General features: G+C 38.6%; 1 protein-coding gene and 1 long non-coding RNA gene across 4 annotated transcripts in view; one reads left to right on the top strand and one right to left on the bottom strand.

Moving 5' to 3' along the window:
- Nucleotides 1–19,617, bottom strand: part of NR5A2 (nuclear receptor subfamily 5 group A member 2) — an 82,415-nt gene that overhangs the window by 44,142 nt on the left and 18,656 nt on the right. The gene's annotated exons all lie outside the window — the stretch shown is intronic.
- Nucleotides 6,567–10,776, top strand: LOC130572529 (uncharacterized). Its single transcript, XR_008965228.1, has 3 exons — nucleotides 6,567–6,892; nucleotides 9,740–10,074; nucleotides 10,639–10,776. It is a non-coding gene; the product is annotated as an uncharacterized LOC130572529 (long non-coding RNA).

The raw sequence follows: 19,617 nt of genomic DNA, 5'->3' as shown, positions 1-19,617 counted from the left end.
GAATATGCAATTAAAATGTAATTCATTTCTAGATATCATCAATATTCTGTCATTGCATGAGGGAAATGGACTAGGTGACCCATGAAGTCTATTCCTACCCTCATATCTATTATTATTACCTTATATTAGTAAAATTGCTTTTTAAGGTCACTTACATGTCATAGTTCCCTTTACACAAATATTTGGTACATGTGGCCATTTATGTATATTTTTTCCAGCCCTGTTGAGAATGGATTCAGACCAGGCAGAGCATCAAATGAAGGAAAAATGTGGTATTTTGTTGTAAATAATTCATAAAACAACGTTATGACCCTTATTCCCCGTGAGGCGCCCAGATAATGAGCCACCCAAATGAAGCAGTGAAAACATGCACTTCCCCTGCCATGGGTGTGCCCCTGACAGACTCCTCAGGGTCACAAACCCATCAATCTCTTTTCACACATGAGCTAATCAATTCAAAGAGGGAAGTGCCAATGAGCTATTAGATCAATATGGTGAAGTATGGAGATTGATCTTATCCCAGAATGACTGCATTAACAGACTCGTCAGTGTGACCTCTGCCCTGCGGCGCACATTATACAGGATTGCAAGTCTCAGATCTGAATTAAGACCTCAGGTCATTGCTTTTAATAATCTGCTTTGCTGAAAGAATTAAAAGTAAATCTGTAAAGGGATGACTAATGAAAATATGAAGTGCTTTCTGCTCCTCTAGTCTGGAGTGCTTGCAGAAATCACGCCAGCTTTTCACAGCAGCCAACAGCATCGAGTGTCTCACACAGGCACCTGCTCAGCCGTGCCAGGCTATCGGCATTTGAGAGAACAGTTTAATACAGCCAATGAGAGTGTGCTCTCCTGCCACAGAAATTAATAAATGAAACCAAATACAAAATGGTAAGGACTACTGGCTGTGTCAAAATCACTTAAARTCTTGGCTGAACTGCCAGACTGAGAGCTATATTGGAGTGCTGGTGGTCTGAATTATTAAGCTGCTCTAAGTGGGATGGCAGGAGCTGCCACTGCTGTGGAAGCTGCTCAGAGTGCTGCCCTGCACTGAGCGTTCTTTCACCAAGCAAAACGTTCCCAATACTTGCATTAAGTCAAGGTGCAGCCCTGGGAGTCAGTCCATTCTCAGTTAGGCCAGAGGCCAGTGACTTTGGGCAGAATTGATCTGRTCAGAGGAGCCTGGGTCACTGTATTTACCAGCAATATGTGCATACATTCTATAACATTCTGCTGTCCCTTGATCAACCTGTGCTGGTAAATGTCACCAGCTGTGCAGGAAGTCTGTTCCTGAAGTGACCACAAGTAAGACTAAGCAACCATTTCAGGAGTCTCATTTTTAAAGACTCACTCTTTTCATATATAATTTCTGAGATGCTGAAAAAAATGTACACTTTGTTGTTTTAGAGAATGATATTAATATTGTTAATATTTTTTAAACTCTGARTAATTTCATTGCAATGAAACATTTATGTATATAACACACTTTTAATACTGTATTTTTATTACACCAAGCATTTTTATTGTTCATTGTATAATTGAATCAATGAATTAGGAAAAGGTTACTAAAAAAGGATTAATGCATTTTTAATGAAATGGAATGATATAAGTTCTGTTAGTCACTGAGAATAATGGCAGATCTATCAGGTTTATTCAGATAAGAGCTTTGTGAGTTTATCAGAGAGCCCCCATAATGGCCCTCATTTAACCTAGAAAAACAGCCCTRGCAATCCTATTCAGGATTTAACTCGTTGTTTATGTATATGATCTCTCTTCTGCCTGATCAGATCACCTGTCTAATGATGCAAATATGAATCTGTTTAGCAGACACATCTATTTCCAGTTGTAAASCACTTCCTRAAAACAATGTTCTTTCAGAGTCTAAATGGAAGAGCCAAGCAATGTGATGCCACTGGGAAATGTTTCTGAGCTCGGTAATAGATAGGGAAACCAGTGAGAGCTCTGCACATTAATAGTGGGAATGTGGATGTTTCAATGCTTGGACAGTTCCTTAATTAGCACAYCAGCCTAAATTATAAATACTTTTCAGGTAGAAACTACTATGCTTAAAGTTATCCCAGCAGAAAATGCTTATATTGGTATAACACTGAAATAATAACATTGTACAAATGTMATGTAGAAAACTATAACAGCAGTTGCAAACTTGGTTCTGAATCTTACAGAGATATCATGATCTTTGCAACCGAGCATTTAATTTTTGATTACTTTGCAATGGATATAAAAATAGGTAACAGAAGGTTCTATTAGTACAAGGTATATTGTGGAGGAGGAACTTTATAATGACACCCTTAGAAATATGTTTGCATTTTTCAATGGGAGGTATGTCACCAAACTTCAAGAGAATGATTCTAGTATTTTTCCTATTTTCCAGTAGAAACTGAGAGTAAATGCAGAATATGTGYGGTACACAAGAGGCTGCATTATTGCTCAAGATCTTATGTGAATTCTGTAAGGCCGCATAATTCATAGTGGTAAACCACAGTTAAATAAATCTCACCATCAAAATAGGCAGACTTTTTTCCTGCCACTATATTGTGGATTTTACATCAGGTCTCCTTTCCCTAAAAATTAAAAAGCTATTCTATAATAGAAGTGTTTAGATCTAAAAGGGGTTTTAAATCCTGGTATAGTATTTTTATATTTCCACTTATAAAGCAAGAAACTTAATACATATCCAACAGTACAAGCCTCAGAAGGACTTGGATTCAGGAAAGCAATTGTCCTGACTTCAGTGAGGGGAAGCTGATGCTTATATATTCTCACTAAAATGAAGGTGATTCTTCTGAACAGGGCCAAGGGAAAGGAAACTTATAGCATATACAAAACTGAAATAGCTTTTCCATAAACAGTAATAATACTATCTTTTTAAAATTCAGTGCCTCRCATTCAACAAGCGCTAGAAGTAAATGCTGCCTCCCAATGGAAACGTAAAGTTTGTTTCCCAATAAAGTAAAYCACAGAATTTCTAGTCCAATTGTTTTACCATACTTCTAGTAAGAAATAAAAAATTTTCATTCTGTATTTCACAATCAATTATTTTGATTTATGAATTTCATACCACTGGGCTCAAAATGTACTTCTGAAGTAAGGCGTATGTCTTTTCCCTTTAAAAACAGCCACTGGAAAATTGGTCAGAAATACGAGGAAGCAAAACTGGAAGAGTAGTAGAGTTCAAATAAGGTCATGAAGTTCATGATAAATACAATTTTTCTTATAATTCTGCAATTTAACATATAGCTCCGCAACTCCTAATTGCAACATCAGTGTCACTTATGTGCTATCAACAGATGCATCTGTCTTGTCACAGAATYTGTGACTGCATTAGAGATATCTGCTAGTGGCATTTATTCAAGTGCTTGTTAGGTATCTGAATGCAATAAATAATACACATTATTTTATAGCCAGTGAAACATGCCACTAGCTTTTTTCTAATGCAGGAATGGATTGAAAAAAAACCACTCCAATTTCCACTGTAAGCAAAAGCTTACAGGCAGAGAACATTTCTGAAAACTTTCAGAGCAAAAAAAAATCTTCTGGGAAAGTTACAATAGATTCAAAATACATGTCTAGGATCTAAATGCTTCCTTAGCCTCGACWGAATAAATAATAAATGCTTTCTAGGTAACTACTGCAGCTCTTTTGATAACAGATATATTAATAAATTAAAAATGTCTGTAGATTGACAAGTGTTTTGTGGGCTTATACTGGAAAGCCAATAGCTAATTATGAAAGCCTGACTTGACTAATCAATTATTCAGATGAACATTAGGTGCCTATTATATGCGTAAACATGGGAATTATATTTCCCCTAAGTAACTTTCTCAAATAACAAACCCAAAACATGCAAATTTGAAACAGACAGAAATGGCACTATTATGCACTTATTGCACATGCAGAACTCCCACTGAATTATTCAGGGAACACTGAATCGGGAGCCTCGGTCTTCTGACTCTGAGCAGCACGGCAATAGCAGCACATGCCATGTAGTATTTGTTATGCATGTAATATTGATTTAGCTCRTTCTTGCTGGTCATGTTTCAAATTCATTTCATGTTTAGGAGGTAGGGAAAAGGAGTAATATCTCTGGATTGATATTTGCAATATATTTTTATGCCTGTTGAACAGAAGATTATCTGATAAATTAATAAGACGRTGTCTTTTGAGTGCAGGAATAATAAGCCTTTGAAAATGAGCACAAGTGAGGTAATGAACTGTGTTTTCTGGTTTACACTTGCTACATTCCCCACCTCCTGAACATTGGGATTGGGAGAGCGCTTGTATTAGAGAATGGATTCACTTATGTTTCTTAAAGTCACAAACCTCAAGAAAGTAATGCATCATTGTCCTTTGCWTTTAGCAAAGACCATGCTCTTAAACAGCATACAGCAACAGGGAAACCAGAAATAGATGTGACCAGACACCTGCTGACAAACAGTGACAAATCCCACTGACACTGCAGTGACCCCCAGTTAGTCAAGATTTAATTAAGGAGTATAATTAAGTCAGTGGAACAGAGCACTAATGAGTGGTRGTTTTTTATATGGGTAATTACACATAAGAATACAAAATAAGCTAGACCCCTCCACATATCATTAAAATGAACAGTATAGAATGACAACCAGGGCTTAAATATTTTTGTTTTTTCTCCTCAATAATGCAGATTGAAACCCCACATCTTGCCAAGCCTCTGTAACATGCTCCTGGCCCAGCCCYATGTGTGTCTAAGCATGTTGGTAACATGACCTTGGCGGCACAATGCACATCGCACGGCTCTGCGTGCATGGGGCTGCCAGGCTCTGTCACTGTGTTTGCCTGTGTTTGTRCTGAGCAGGGGTCACTTGGGCTCCTTTCTAACAAATGACATTCTGTTGCTATTCTCTTACAAGTAACACATCCTCTGCATTTCATTTATCAAGCGTGTTGATTACAAGGAAGACATAGGTTACAAATTGTTCCTATGATTATCTGCACGTTGGGCACAATATACCTTTACAATCAAATGACAGAGATTTCTTACAGTAGTTCCAGATCCAGTTCTCTGGAATTTATTTTGAGAATCTCCAGGCATTTGAATGAAATAGCTGAAGTATCTCTGACTAAGTGATACTTGCTTATATTTGCTTATATTTCAAACAGAAAAGTATTGTAAGGTAGATTTACTAGACCAACATTTTAAACTAGGGTGAAAAACATCATCATGAATAATGATGACAATGGTAGGGGAAAAACAATTTTCCTGCAGTCTTAAAGATTTAAAAGAATGCCTGTGTAGTTTGGGGCCAGCCCTCTGCTGGGATTACTCTATCTGCTCCCAGCTGGTAGCCTGCAGTTCGTGACAGCCTTTTATCCGTTATCAAAGCAACAAGTGGAAAAGCAGATTCTCCTGCCTGCTAACACTCTGTTCAGTTCTCTCTGTAGAATTTCTGCTTCTAAATCTTACCTTTTAACAAGTCCTTAGATTTCCTTCCTACTGCTGCAGGAGACACTAAATATCTCTCAAGTTCTTAGCTCACTTGTCTAACTTAAACTCTGCAGAACACTAAAGGAAGAAAGAATAATTGCACTGCACCAGCACATTTTCTACAGGAACTGACTGAAATGCAGAACGAGCCTGATCTTGCTCACACTGGAGTGCTGMGAGTTCAGCAAATGAGTTCAGTGAYAGCAAAAGAAGAATKTAATTACTCAAACAACATAGTACCAATATAATGCTTTTACAACTTAGGTAAGTACAAGTTTTACTGTAGCAAAAGCAAAGCAAACAAACYGCATTGAAACTTCTGACATATATCCTGCATTTACTTAGCTTTTTTTGTAGCATAGGAAAAATAAAAAAAAGGTAGAACTAGGAGATATTTAAGTATAATTAATGCAAATTCTTTCAAGGAAAATCTATCCAGCGAAACTGAACCGTTTTTTATTAAAACAAATCTAAATARGTATATTTTCTATAGTAAAAATATACATCCCATTTTCCTTAAATCATGGAGTAATAGGTCTTCGAAAGACAATCCTGTAACAATAACTACAGTGAGGTAGAAASCAATAGAATTAAACAAGCCATTATGTAGGATACGTTAAATAAAAATATATATTAAKGTTTTGGGGTTTTTTTGTTAAACATTTCGGTCTTTAAACAGGTTTTCCCACAATTTATGGTAGTCATGCAACGACAGAAGATGTAATAGGAATGCCAATGTAGCAATGAATCTGGGACTTGCTCCCTCTCTGAAGCAAGGCCTTTGCCACCAGGCTCCTCCGTGTGTGCYAAGGTGCCCCTTTGAGCTGGGGCAGGGCCACGTTCCACCAGCACTGTGCCCAGCCTGCTGCACAGTCCTGTGGCACTGAGCAAAACCCGCTCTGAGGCCTCTGCTGCTTTGCTGAGACGTGGGCAGTAGCATCCTCATTTTCATGAGGTGCCTGAGGTAAATGTTCTGGAGAAGGACCCAATAAATGCAATTATAAGATATGGAGTTATTATCTTCGTTTTTCTCCCAGAAGCTGGAATACATGCAAAAACCCTAACAGAACTGTAAAGCAATAAACTAAGGGAGGTAATAAAAATTAAGCAAATTATTTCCCCCTTTTTATCTTTCTGCAGGCATGTGCCGGTATAAAATATGGGGTCAGAAGGAGTGACTTCCACCTGGGCTACAGACACACGTGTGCATAATGGGTTCCTGACATCTTCTTCTGCCCCATTTTCGTCCCCGCCAGGCTGCCCCTGCCCAGCCGCGTATGAATGAACAGAAGTGCCTTTCATCCCCCACTTGCCTGGTGCTTCAAAAGGAACTACGAAAATAGCAGCAACAAAAATCCAGCCGCCTGCCAAAAGGCCCGCACACGTCCCATTCTCACAGGCATGCGAAAGGTTGGAGAGCTCAGCAAAATTTTTATGTACGGGAGCAGGCCCAAGGAAAACTCACACGCCATAACCAATTGTGGACAGAGGATCATCTATCAGCAGACAAATGCAGGAACTCCAGAATGTCTCTCCTCAAATGAAATAATATATCTTTGAAAGCCAATGCCCGTTTTAGGCCTGAGGCCCATATATCAAGCCTGAGAGGCTTGTGGATACGCTCCAGGGCCATTAACCTTCCACCTGTTTCCCCTTGTCCTTCAGGATGAGACCCTGCCCTTGATTTTACTCCCTTCCCCTGTTCATCTTCCGACAGAGTGTAAATGTAAAGCAGAGGGCCTGCGAAATAATTCAAAGGCAATGGACCAGGGACATGGTTACAAATCTCTGCCACTGGCACTGTGACTTATGCAGGCAGTTTGTCACACATGAGCCAGGTGACCTCTGTGACATAACAGAGAAAAATATCGCCCGAGATCAAAAGATGAGATTCAGAGCACTCTAACTAACTCTGGTGTACACAGCCTTGCTGTGTGGTGGCCAAGGGTTTCCTCTCTTCCCGGTGCTGCTCACTCTGCTCACTGCCGGGCAGGACGCGCTCCTGCTAATTTCAGTAATCTCTTTCTCTCATCTCTGTGGAAATCTTTCCTGTGGCCTGAACATCAACATTTATCTCCTTCTGAAGCCCCTCTTTTTCAAGAAAGACAATTATATTGACAAGGAGAGACAGCAAAGTGTCATTCAGCAGATAAACACATAAAAAGCAGTGCAATTGAAATTGCTGGATTAGTCACATTTGCAAACGGGTCTATTTTAATTCAGTAATTTTTGAAATTGTAAGTAGTACTAAAACTTTGCATAAGCACATGATGTCTCTAATATTACAATAGAAGTCTTCAAAGTCTAATATATTTATTGGGATTCAACTAAAAATGAGAGTAGAGTTAGTATTAAAAAATTATGTAATGCACCCAAATAACACATTTCTGTACCTACTCATATTTTAGAAAGAGAGATACTACAGAATCAGAATAAGAATAATTTGAAATAAACCAAATCAGATTGATTTGAAAAAAAAAAAAACAACTTGAATTAATTTTTCAAGCTGTGTGCTACATAGGARGTTTCCCAGCTGTTTTGTACATTCAGGACTCTCTGCTGGGTGCAGACAAAAGAATAAGTCCTAATGCAGTGTTTCTCTTTCACTCCCTTTAACTTAATGGTATGTCTGGTATGGACATTTAATTTTGTTTATTTCATAAATTAAAGAAAACCCACAACTGTCACAGTATCCCTGGTATGATGATGAAATGAGAAATACAACTGTAGCTGGATCAGCCTAAATCCCATTCTAATCCTAAATCATTTTGGCACTTGCCAACATCTAGTTGATKAAAAACTCAGTTTGACCCATGAATGTATATAAAAATACACTTATACAGACATACACGCACAYACAAATTCAGCACATTGATTACAAGTGTGCTAAATGTTACCTTCTCAGCTATTTCATCCTGCTTCATCTCACGCCTACTTGGAAAATTTTGCAGTGGAATTTCAAGTTCTTACCCAAAGTCACCTAGTGTTCCACTATGGAAATCTATCTAAATTCACAAAATCTAAAAGCATTTAAAAAGTTGGACCATGGATAGGTCTTGAGGCTCAGTCGTGAAGCAGTTACAAAGAAATGCACAGCTGAAAATCATTTCATGTTTCCCGTTGACTAAAACCTGATGTACAGCAGTAAACCACTATTGCAGACTGCTGCAACAGTAAACACAGTAAATGCAAAATTAGTATTACAAAAAGATTACTGTGAAGTGTTACCACATGCATTTGTAAAAATGAGACAGCTGTTTGATTTTACAATGCTAAAATCTTTTGCTTTTGTTTGGGCCATGTGATTAAACACACATTTTTMTCTTTTTAATATCTCTAAAGAAAGTTCTGTCAGAGATACAAGAGTCAGCAATTACAGGTCAGTTTTGTCACCAGTTTCAGTGAACTCCAAGTCAAATCCCAGATGTCTTCATTTTTGAAAATACCTAGTGTTACTTTTTCATGTAAAATATAGGTGTTATAAGCAAGTTTTCTGGCAGTCAGATCTTTAGCTCTCTTTTACACTCCTACTGAATATATTAAGTTGAATTTAGGCTGGGTTTTATTTAGGGTTTCTGCATTTAAAAAATATATTTGATGTATCTCTGCAAAAATTAATATTTAATTTAAAAAGCACCTAACCCAATCCATTGCCTTTTACAGTAAGTATGATCTAGTGCATCTGCTTTTGTAATATTCATGAAATCTGGAAATCAAGGCTAGGCATCATATGCTACTATCATATGCTAATAGAGGATTTTGCTCATTTGAGTGTTGGATCAGTTTTGAATGCCCAAATGTCCTATTAGAATTTCCAAGACATAAGCTACTTTAAAATGTTATTATATGTACAAAAATACCATTATATGGATATAATAAATTTTAATTTTCATAGATACATACTCAGATATGCATGAAATGATTTGTCTCATTTACCTCCTGCCATGTGCTTTTTGCATAAATAGCTACTGAGCAAATATTTTATAACTTTGAAGGCTAAATTACCCTGATTCTAAAGAAGAGAATTTGACTTTTGGTTTTAATAWAACAGAATGCCTTGTCTTGAGGAAAAAGCCTTAAATTAATTGGTTGACACAGTACATAGATACTACAAGCCCAGTTAATTGTATTTTTGAATGCCTGTGCCTCCCTGATTCAGCCACTTAAAATAAAGCAAGGCGTATTWAACATTAACAGTAATTTAACAAATAATAATAATAATTTGGGGCATGACTCATTCTTTACATTCCTTTCCAGCCACAGACAATTTCTGTTGGGAAAAGTGCCATACAGTATCGACAGTGACAACAAATTGTATTGTCCGGTGAACATCTGTTTCCGACTCCCACACTGATACTGCAGGTTGGCTACCTCTGATTTAGTCTTCACAGGCTGCCCAACCGCAGAGGAACTGGAAATTACTGGTGCATTCAACTTTTATTATTGGAACACAGGAAAACTTTATCATCATGCTGGGAAGTTGTGTGTCTTTTGAAATATTGCAAGGAGGATGATGTGAGCACAGAAAGCCACATGCGACAGTTCTTATGAAGGAGAAGAGTGACTTCTGTTCATTGTGTCTGTCCATAYGTGTGAGTATCAAAGTCTGAGATTAAAATCTCAAAATGGAATAGTGTTTCTGTTTTCAAGATACGATGTTTGATGGTGAGAGTTTGGTGGGGGGTATTTATTTTTAATAAAAYCAGCAGCATTGCAAAAGGGACTGGATTCTCCCAGCCTTGCTCAATATGCAGGATCATGCCCCTGTATAAAATATCTCTGAAATTCAAAGCACTTTCTGTAGGGCAGAGCAGACTGAGGTTTAGTTTGAGTTGCAGGTTCTAGTCCTAGAGAACTGAGCTGTTCTAACTCATGTCTGCTRCACCAAGTTACTATGATAGCAACTTAGACAATAAGGCTGTGCTATTTAGCTGAAATTACTATGGTTAAAAAAATCAAACACAATATTAAGCAATATTTTCAAAATTAAGGGGAGCTTGTTATAATGAACTGTCATTTTTCTCATTGTTATGCCACCATTGTTAAAAAAGGTTAAGTTCTGCTTTGGCAGGGAAAAAGAAGAAATGAAGATACATTCTTGACAGGCACCATATACCAGTTTGATAAAGCTCCAACTCATGTAAACTCTTTTACAGAGAAAGAAGGAGAGCAAGAAACTCCACTGAAACTCCTGTTAACACTAATTAGAGTTGCCAGCATGCAGCAGAATCAAAGGCAAAACATGTGGAGCTCCCACTGAAGTCAAGAGGAGAAGGGTATGACTTAAAGGAGAGGCATGCAAATTAAAAATAAATGTGGTTCAACGTTACCAAATGAGCTACTCATGTAAATACTCGCTTTGAGGTCTAACCCTTCCTACTGGGAACACTCTCCCTGAAAGTTCATTCCTAGTCAGGAGACAGCATTGTCCTTGACCACACTTGCCAAATGAGACCCTCTCTTGGGAATGACAGGTCCAAACCAACGTAAAGCAATTGCCATGTGTTTATTTCTACTTCAAGCTATTACTGTTGTTGCTGTTGTTAATATTCTTGCTCTTTATTCACTGTACTATAAACAAGKACCATTATTTTCAAGTCCTGCATCAGAAAGGCAGTGCTACTCCTTACAGCAATTTTGGATTTCTCAAAGACTTGAAAAGCTAGGTAGAATCTTAGCAATATGGCAAATATTCAGATCATGTTAGGACAATCTAAGTCTTGGCCTCAAATGCAGAAAATTGCCTGTTCTTGTTTCTCYTGAGTATGATATCACAGAATCAGAGATACGTACTGACCCAAAAAATACTGCAGTAGTATTTGTGAGCAGCTGGCTTTCTATCTCCTGCTCTTCTCTCCATRTGTAGATAGAAGGTACATCAGTGACTGTGGAATTATTAAAAAAGSAACTGTAATTGTTTTATGCTATAGAGACCTGGGCATGAGCTACATGTGAGTCTTGGCTTGCAGTTCCACACTAGATGATTTGCACCACCACCTGATTTAGTCTCATGTCTTCCAGCAGCCAGTCTGCTACATCCCTGCCACCTCCCACAATTCAAAGGACAGGATTGTTATGCCCTAAAAGCACTGCACAGACAAATGGGAGCAGAAGCAGAAACTTTGGGCAATTGTCATTTGTTATTCTTTCTGCATGTTTTTGCTGTTACCTGAAGGAAAGTTAATATTTAGGATTRAATATCTTTGTGGTTTTATTGTGATTTTTACTGAGCTCCAGAAACAGCAGTATGGTGACTGCTGGCCTGTATGACCTACACATTATGAACCTTTTTCTCAAATRTTTTCATGGGTGCATGAAGATTTTAAGGGCTTGTCACTGAAACCACTGACTGAAGGAAAAGGTCAGTGGAATCCCGAGCCACAAAYAATTGTAGTTACTGCTGGCTATGTAGTGGCCATGGTACTAGCACGATTCCCAAGAAAGAGAGAGGAAAAGAAAATAGATAACGATTAGGGCATTTAGAAGTAACGTGTAGCAAATGAAACTTAATGCTTGACACAGGCAGCTTTACAGAAGAAAACAGGAAACTGGCAAATACTGTAAGTGAAAATGGAAATGTTGAATYGAAAGTATTCAAGATCTTAACTTGCACTTCTTATTCAGACAAAATTCTCATTGCTTTCAGTAAAGCTTTTTCAGTAAAGCAGTACAAGACTGGGTCCATAAACACAGCCTGACTTTTACTGAAAAATACTATATACAAGACTGATTTCACCAGCTGTCTATTTAGGAGAGCAAGCAATTATAGGTAGACATTTATCTCTTTGCACAGTGAATTCTGGCCATAGCATGGAGATGAGGAAGGTTCCCATCACTGTTAGTCTTTTCCACACCTTGAAGAGGGATGAAGCAGATTAGTGTGTGACTAGACAGCCCTGTCCCCTAATGTGCTGGATCACCCCTCAGACTAATCAGTTGCCTAAGGGATGCAGAAARCTGCCTCTTGAGTGGTGAGGGATTATGACTCAGCAGCACCAGTTTGCTCATTACTCAGGACAAACTGGGAGACTGCAGTAAGTATTCCCCAATAAATACCAGAAGGAATCCAGCTGAAACAAAGAGACCGTGTTGACTATAACAYCAGAATAAAGATACAATTCTTTGTCACATTCAGTGTCACTTAGTCAGGGTGATGCTTCCTGTACTCAGCAAACACGCCAGTAAAAGAATTTCCTTGGCATACAGACAACATGGAAATGTCCTTTTAAAATCAGTTAATACCAACAGAACTCATGAGCTAGCTGGAACCATTTCCTATGCTATGGAAAGAACACTCAAATAAGGTTAACCAAGACATTTCATCCTCCCAGCCACCCCCCTCCCCATCTATTTCTGGATGTCTTCTTTTGTTCACCCTTTGCTAATTATAGTGGCCTTGCTTAGGTGATATTTTTAGTCTTAAAAGAGTTGCCTGACTTTTAGAACACTTTATTCATATATATTTCCTGTGTTTATTGTTGCCTTAACTAATTTTTTTAATTAAGTTCACTTGATCCAAGATTTTATTTAGCAACAAATATCAAAGTAACTTTTCTTTCAACAAATGCAAGAGCTGTATTYAGCTATAAAAAGCATTTTTCTATTTCTGAATTTCCGAAAGCAGATTTTAGTTTCTCTCCCTCTCCAAGTGATGAATATGACAGAAAACTCCAGAATCTGACAAAAGTAATTTCTCTTTTCACTGCAAARTGGTTATTTGGTATTTTATCTTACTAATTTATCCTTTTTTGTCARTGATGGTTGTTTTAATGAGTGCAGTGTTTCCAAGACACAGTGTTAAATATTTTTTCCAAGACTAACCTGATGATTTCCTAACCAGCTATAACAGAACTTCCACAGGTTATAGAAATAGAAAAGAGACACTGAGAACAGCTACACAAAATTACATCTTCACTTTCCCACCTGCACTGTATTTTATCACTTTCTTAGTTTTTCTTCATTCCTTCTTAAATCTGCCCTTTCATTTCTTCTGCGGTTGCACTGAAAATGTGTCTGTAGTAATGCCAGTAGCAGMAACTTTCAGTCCCTATTTCAAAAAGGCAAATAAAAGACATTTTAAGGAAAAATTTGATGCGTGCCTTTCGCCTTTATTGGAAGCAGTTTGATTTGGGGAAATGCTAGAGCAAAACTAACTAGTGSTTCACCTTTCAGCAGCTGGACGCTGCCGCGCAGTCAGACGTGGACGGGCTGAGGTAAGGGTGCCAGCCCTGCGGAGGGCAGCTGTACCCGCGGCTCCCGGCCGGTGGCAGTGCCCCTGTGCCCGTGTCACACGGGAGCCGCGGGCTGGGCTGCCGAAGGGCTCGCAGCCGCTCCAAGGGGACGCAGGGAAGCGAGCGGCCCCTTRGCGGGGAGGGCTGCGGGAGCCACCCGGCCCCTCGAGTCTGGAGCGCGGGGCTGGGCACGGAGCCCGCCACACGCCCTGCCCTGCCCTGCCCAACCCGGCCCTGCCCTGCCCTGCCCTGCCTTTCCCTGCCTTGCCCTGTCCTGCCGTGCCCGGCCGGGCCGGCGCTGCAGCGGCGTTGGAGCGCACAGCTGCGAGCGGCATGTCGTGCTGCCAGTCCCGATCCGTTCACAAGGCCTCAGGTCAGGCGCAGGAACGTGCGAGAGGAGCGGAGCCGCTTTTTTTCGGGTTTTCCCCCGTGTTATTTGCTGATTCCCGCGCTGGGCGCAGCCCCTTGCCTCACCTGCTGGCCCCATACCCCTCAYGGCCCCCTGGGCCTCACCCACGGCGGTATCAAACTCCAGCCAAAGACCAGCCCTCCCTGGGCTCCCTCACTGCCGGTACGGCCCCTTCTCTCTTTCCTTAGAATCCTGCCTTGTCCTTGGGGCTCTGTGTGAGCCCTGTGTGAGGGAAGTAAAGTGGAATAATTCTGTGTGGGGACATAGCAGCCCCGGCCCCTCAGCCAGGCTGAGGCGATGGGGTTGTGGTACCTGGCGGTTTCTGTGGCACACGGAGAGCAATGTTTCAAATCCATTTTATAATGGTCTAAGGTGTTGTATTGTGATTTAGCTGACATTAAMTCTGAAGAAAACTCTGCTGGAATGGAAAATACCTGAGTCCTTTAGTATGTTTCTGTGCTTATATAGCTATATRAGGTGTTCAATCTGTTCTGAGTGATCCTACAATTTGCAGCGCAGTTTGAAAGCTCTCAGCTATAGGCCTTCTCTACAATAATGAGTCTGATGACTGAATGTTGGGGAAAATATATTTGTGGTGCTACTACAGCTAGCACCAATAACCTTAGTGATGAGGAACTACATAGTTTTTCAGTCTCCTAGGTGTGTTTTGTACAGATGTTGTTCTTCTGCAAGGCTTTCTTTCATCCCTGTACAGAGGAACATCCATTTATATGGATTTAAGCAAGGCGTAATGGGAAGTCTGTAAGTTCAGTATAGCTGGGATTTCATACTTAATGTAGATGATCCTGAAGGCTGCAGATTAACAGAAGAACGTCCTTGATTAACAGAAGAATCCTTAAATATGACCAGCCTTGACAAATTTACAGAGGCAATATTCCAGTGTAACTGGGAACCATCCCACAAAACAGCAATATGATACAGGTATCACATACAAGTGGATCTGAATGATAGAGGTATCATGCAAACACTCTGGGTTGGAATGAAACAAGTGCTCTTCCTGTACTAAGATCTACATCCTGCTTATACAAAATGTCATTATTTGCAGATGGAAAAATAGCTGTTTTTTTCTGGGCAAAACCTGGCAAAAAACGGAGATCTTTGCAAGTGAAGRTCTGTCATTCTAACAATGAAAATGTGACTTTACTAAGAAAAATCAGGCAATATATCTGATTTTGCCAAGAGASTGGAGTTGTTTAATTTTAATGTGCAAACCTGTCCATCATTTGGCAAAAAGATAATATCTTCACAGCAGAAAATAATAGCTAAAATTTGTCTGAAAATGCAGTAGACTGTCAACGKGGCTGAGCATTCCCTGTTCAGTTTCTTAGTACAGCAGTTATTGTTGGAGTTAACTTTARCATCACTTTGGACTACTCACAGCATGCAAGATCTAAAGAGCACTGYTTTTTCATCTTGCCCTACAGCAATGTGATATACATTTGCTAACGCACCCAAGTAATCTTTCTATGTCACAGCTGGCAATTGTCAAGCTTAAATTGGAAGCTTACACTTTGAAGGAAAACAATTAAACTGTAACTGTTTTGTGTAACCAATACCTCAAACTCAGATTAACTCAGTGTCTGCTGCAGGATTTACAGCAAGAGTGGCTGTAGCTATGTAATTCCTTGTGTCCATACGTTGGGCTGTTATATCTGCTTAGGGACTGGCAGCTTTTGGGATTGTTATTTGCACAGATTTTCTCGAGTAAGCAGAAAACTTTTTTACTGCACCACAGCTGTTCATGGCAAACTGGGTAACTGCTGGTGAACTGCTGGCGAGGGCAGTGCACTCGAGGGCAGAAGTGGCAGTACTTCAAAAAACACCTACCTGGAACATGGTTGGTCACAGCATCATTGCCTAACTGGGTGTTAGACAGAAAATTACTAAATCCAGAGAGACTAAACTCAGTCTCCTGCTATCAGAGGTGATATCATTGTACAGCAGAGGGAAACTGAAGTACCAGCTGTGACATGAGATGGCATAAGAGAATGTCACCTTTCTCTTTACACAAAAAAATGTGCCAGCACTGAAGAAACGTTAGAAAGGCTGGAAGATAACATGCCCATGTGCCCATGTAGAAATACTCATTCTTTGTTCAGAGAAGAGCCAGAAGATCCTAATGACATTTATTCTAACAATGTTCCTCTACACTTTTAAATGTTTGAGGAATACTATTCTTTGATCCAGATACGTTGAAGYCAGACTAAAAGTCAGCAGTTACATATGACAACATATTAACTAATCTGATTACTGATATCAAAGGTAGTCCTGCACCTCAGCTTCTGGCAGCTTCCCTGACTGAAAGAACACTGCAGAAATTTTATTTCATCAGCTATGTGAGTTACATTTCCTGTCCTGATAAACACACACTACAAAGTCCAAAAGCACTTCAAGTTATCAAACTGCACTTGATTACTTAAGTCTAAATAATATATCAAACTTTCATCATCCTGAAGAACAAAATTTGAGGTATTTAACTGCTGACTTTTTTCTCAAAAATCAAAACCCCAACAAACCCCAAAACTACTYTTTTTTTTTTCCATCCTGTGCTAATTCCATTCAGTAATTGTATTTGTGTACTGTAATTCCTTATTTTCTATGCATTTCTTRATACTTAACTACATACAGACTGAAATTTGAAATTAAAGCTGGTATACAGAGTATTGCATTACCATCTCTATCAGAAAAATATGAGCCTCCAAGAGTTCTGTTAATCCTATTCACATTAAGTTTGCACTTATAGAAATAAGTTGAAACTCTGATAATATAGATGCACTTATGGGGAATATGCAACACAAAGCTTTTATGAGCTGCAAAAATATCTGTGATGCCATGCTCAGTGCAAGTTCTACAAATAAGTTCCTTTTGAGATATATGCTTAAACCACTGTTTCTTTGAAGGCTTTGATGTAAGTGTGAGCAAATTTMTACATACAGAAAGAAATCTGGCTCGGAACTGACATAGTATGACATCAATGAATGGCCAAAATTTGCAAACTCAGTGAATTAGTTGTAGGATGAGCTTCTTTAACATGAAGTGCACTGGTTCTTCCTGCAATCATTCACTAAATGGTTTGTGCTCACATAGTACTTTGACCTATGACATCCTCACTAAAATAGCCAAATAAGGCAAGGTAGTCTGTTTTGTGAGTCACCATTCTTTGAGTGTCTTTTTTGTAACTACTAACATTTCRTTGATTTTCTGATCCTCAGCCAGAAGAAAGTATCCTGAGGACTGTTCACAGGATTGTTCCTGTGTTTCTCGTGGCCCAGGCAGAGAATGCTTTCTTTTATGGCTTTGGGAATACTTAGCTTTGGAAGCAGTCTTTGAATTTTCCCTGATGTGGGCTGATGAGGAAAGGCCAGTCCAGAGGAGCAGTCTGCATCCTTCCTTGGGGCCAGGCAGCCTTTGGACTCTAGAAACTCTTGCAATATTTTCTTTTTAGCTTTGTACRAAGACCTTTCACCTGACTAAGACAGCTGGCTGCAAATCTAGCATCCCCAGGGCATTCCTGAGTTTTCTTAGCTGGGGATAAAATGGATATATCTTACTTTTATATTTACTGAGCTTTCAGCAGCTCCAGAATAGCAAATAAAAGCCTTCTTTACTATTATTACTATTAATATAATATATTATTACTATTAATTACTATTACTATTACTGTTACTATTACTATTACTGTTACTATTACTATTACTGTTACTATTACTATTACTATTACTGTTACTGTTACTGTTACTGTTGCTATTACTATTACTATCATCCTGAGTCTATTAGGACATTACCTCTGTATTATTTCATCTGTGTATAAAGAACCAAACAGAAACATATGTCATTAGGAATAAAAAAGTAATACATGATGTCAACCCCCATAATTCATTACTTAATTATTACTTACAAAATATTCTGACTTCACAAAACATACATGGATGTTTGGCATTTTAGCAGGTGTTAAATTCAAATTTATTTGAATTTATGGATTGCAATTGGCTGGTTTGGATCTTACTGTGACATTATTATTAATCTTGACTAGTCAGCTTCTTTAATTTTTCCATTATTTTCTGATATTGTACATGAAGATGAGAGGATCTGCTCCTCAGAAAWTGTGAATATTAGCCTTAAATTATGTACTCAAATCCATACACAGGTCATATTTAAGTGCAGTACATGCTATGGGTAGCTCTACCTAATCAATATTTTTACCTTTTACATCCTTACATGTATAACATATTCCAAAAGATGTGATGAAAATTTTTAGAGCAACAAGTGAGAAGACTGTGAAAGGCATGAGCTGATAAAAGCTTCAGAAAATAAAATTTTAAAACAGATGTTTTCATTTGAGATCTCTTAAAAAAAATCYGTAAGCAAAAGGAAAGAAAAATGAAAACTTAAAAGCTATAGTTCAGTGGTGCTGTTTTGTTATTATCTCTAGGGTAAATGTGGCCTAAACCACTGATGGGCTGGGACTGCATTTTTTATCATAACCTGCTCTTGAATTCGACTAATTCTCCTGCATTCTACAAATCTCTGCATTTAGCAGAAARGAAAATAATTGCTCTTTTATATTAATTGAGAAGACAGGAGTATAAGACAAAATTTTGAACCAAGTGAAAAGATACGGTAAATAATTGCAAACATGCTGCCTGGTAACTCACAGCCAGTTGTGCAAGWTATCGCTCATCATGACAAAGTCAACATGAATTTCATACAAAAGACACTTATCTTTCTTACTGTTTAATTATTTGAATAATTAAAAATTTTAGTCCCAGAGATCTGCTAAYGCACCTATTTTATCTGAAAGACATTTCAATATTCAGTTGTTTAGACAGGTAGGAATTATAGTAAAACATCTTTTTGARCAAATACATATTTCTCACCTGTGAATAGATAAGGAACAAAGATAGCTGTTCTGAAAGTCTAATTGCAACTCTATCACAATTGCCTCCCCTTCATTCTGCATTTATAATCTTCCATATCCTTAGGTGGCTGTTTTTTTTACCCTCTCCCACAGGTATTCTTACCCTGTGGAGCAACCTGAAATAGCTGCTTTTGCTACCTTGATCAGAAGGACCTGAAATCATGGATGGATAGAAGAGAGCTGCATTCAGGAAAGGTTTKCAAATCTTTTGTTTAATATTGTTCCCCTCCTCTTAACTAAAAACAGAGATGCTGTTCCCCAGTGCTGTTAAAAAAGTAGGGTCTGATCTAAACATGCTTTTGAAATTGAAAACTTGAAGCTGTTAGAATTGTGTATAATTTGGTCCCTAAATTTTGGATGTGAATGGATTTCAAAGTGAGTTGCYATTGGTCTGGAATGCTGTGCAATTTTGTTGATCTTGTCCAGTTAAAAAAAAAATAATCTCTATATACCAGAAGGTGTGAAAGTGTCAGACCTTAAATCTTCCAAGATGCAAAGAGTACAAACACTAACATGGAGCCTTCTACAAATGGGCGAAAATCAGTTCATGAGCCCA

Source organism: Malurus melanocephalus, unplaced genomic scaffold, assembly GCF_030028575.1.
Source record: "Malurus melanocephalus ecotype Western Australia unplaced genomic scaffold, MMel_1.1 scaffold_37, whole genome shotgun sequence".
Lineage (NCBI taxonomy): Eukaryota > Metazoa > Chordata > Aves > Passeriformes > Maluridae > Malurus > Malurus melanocephalus.
This window is presented reverse-complemented; position numbering and strand designations above follow the sequence as displayed.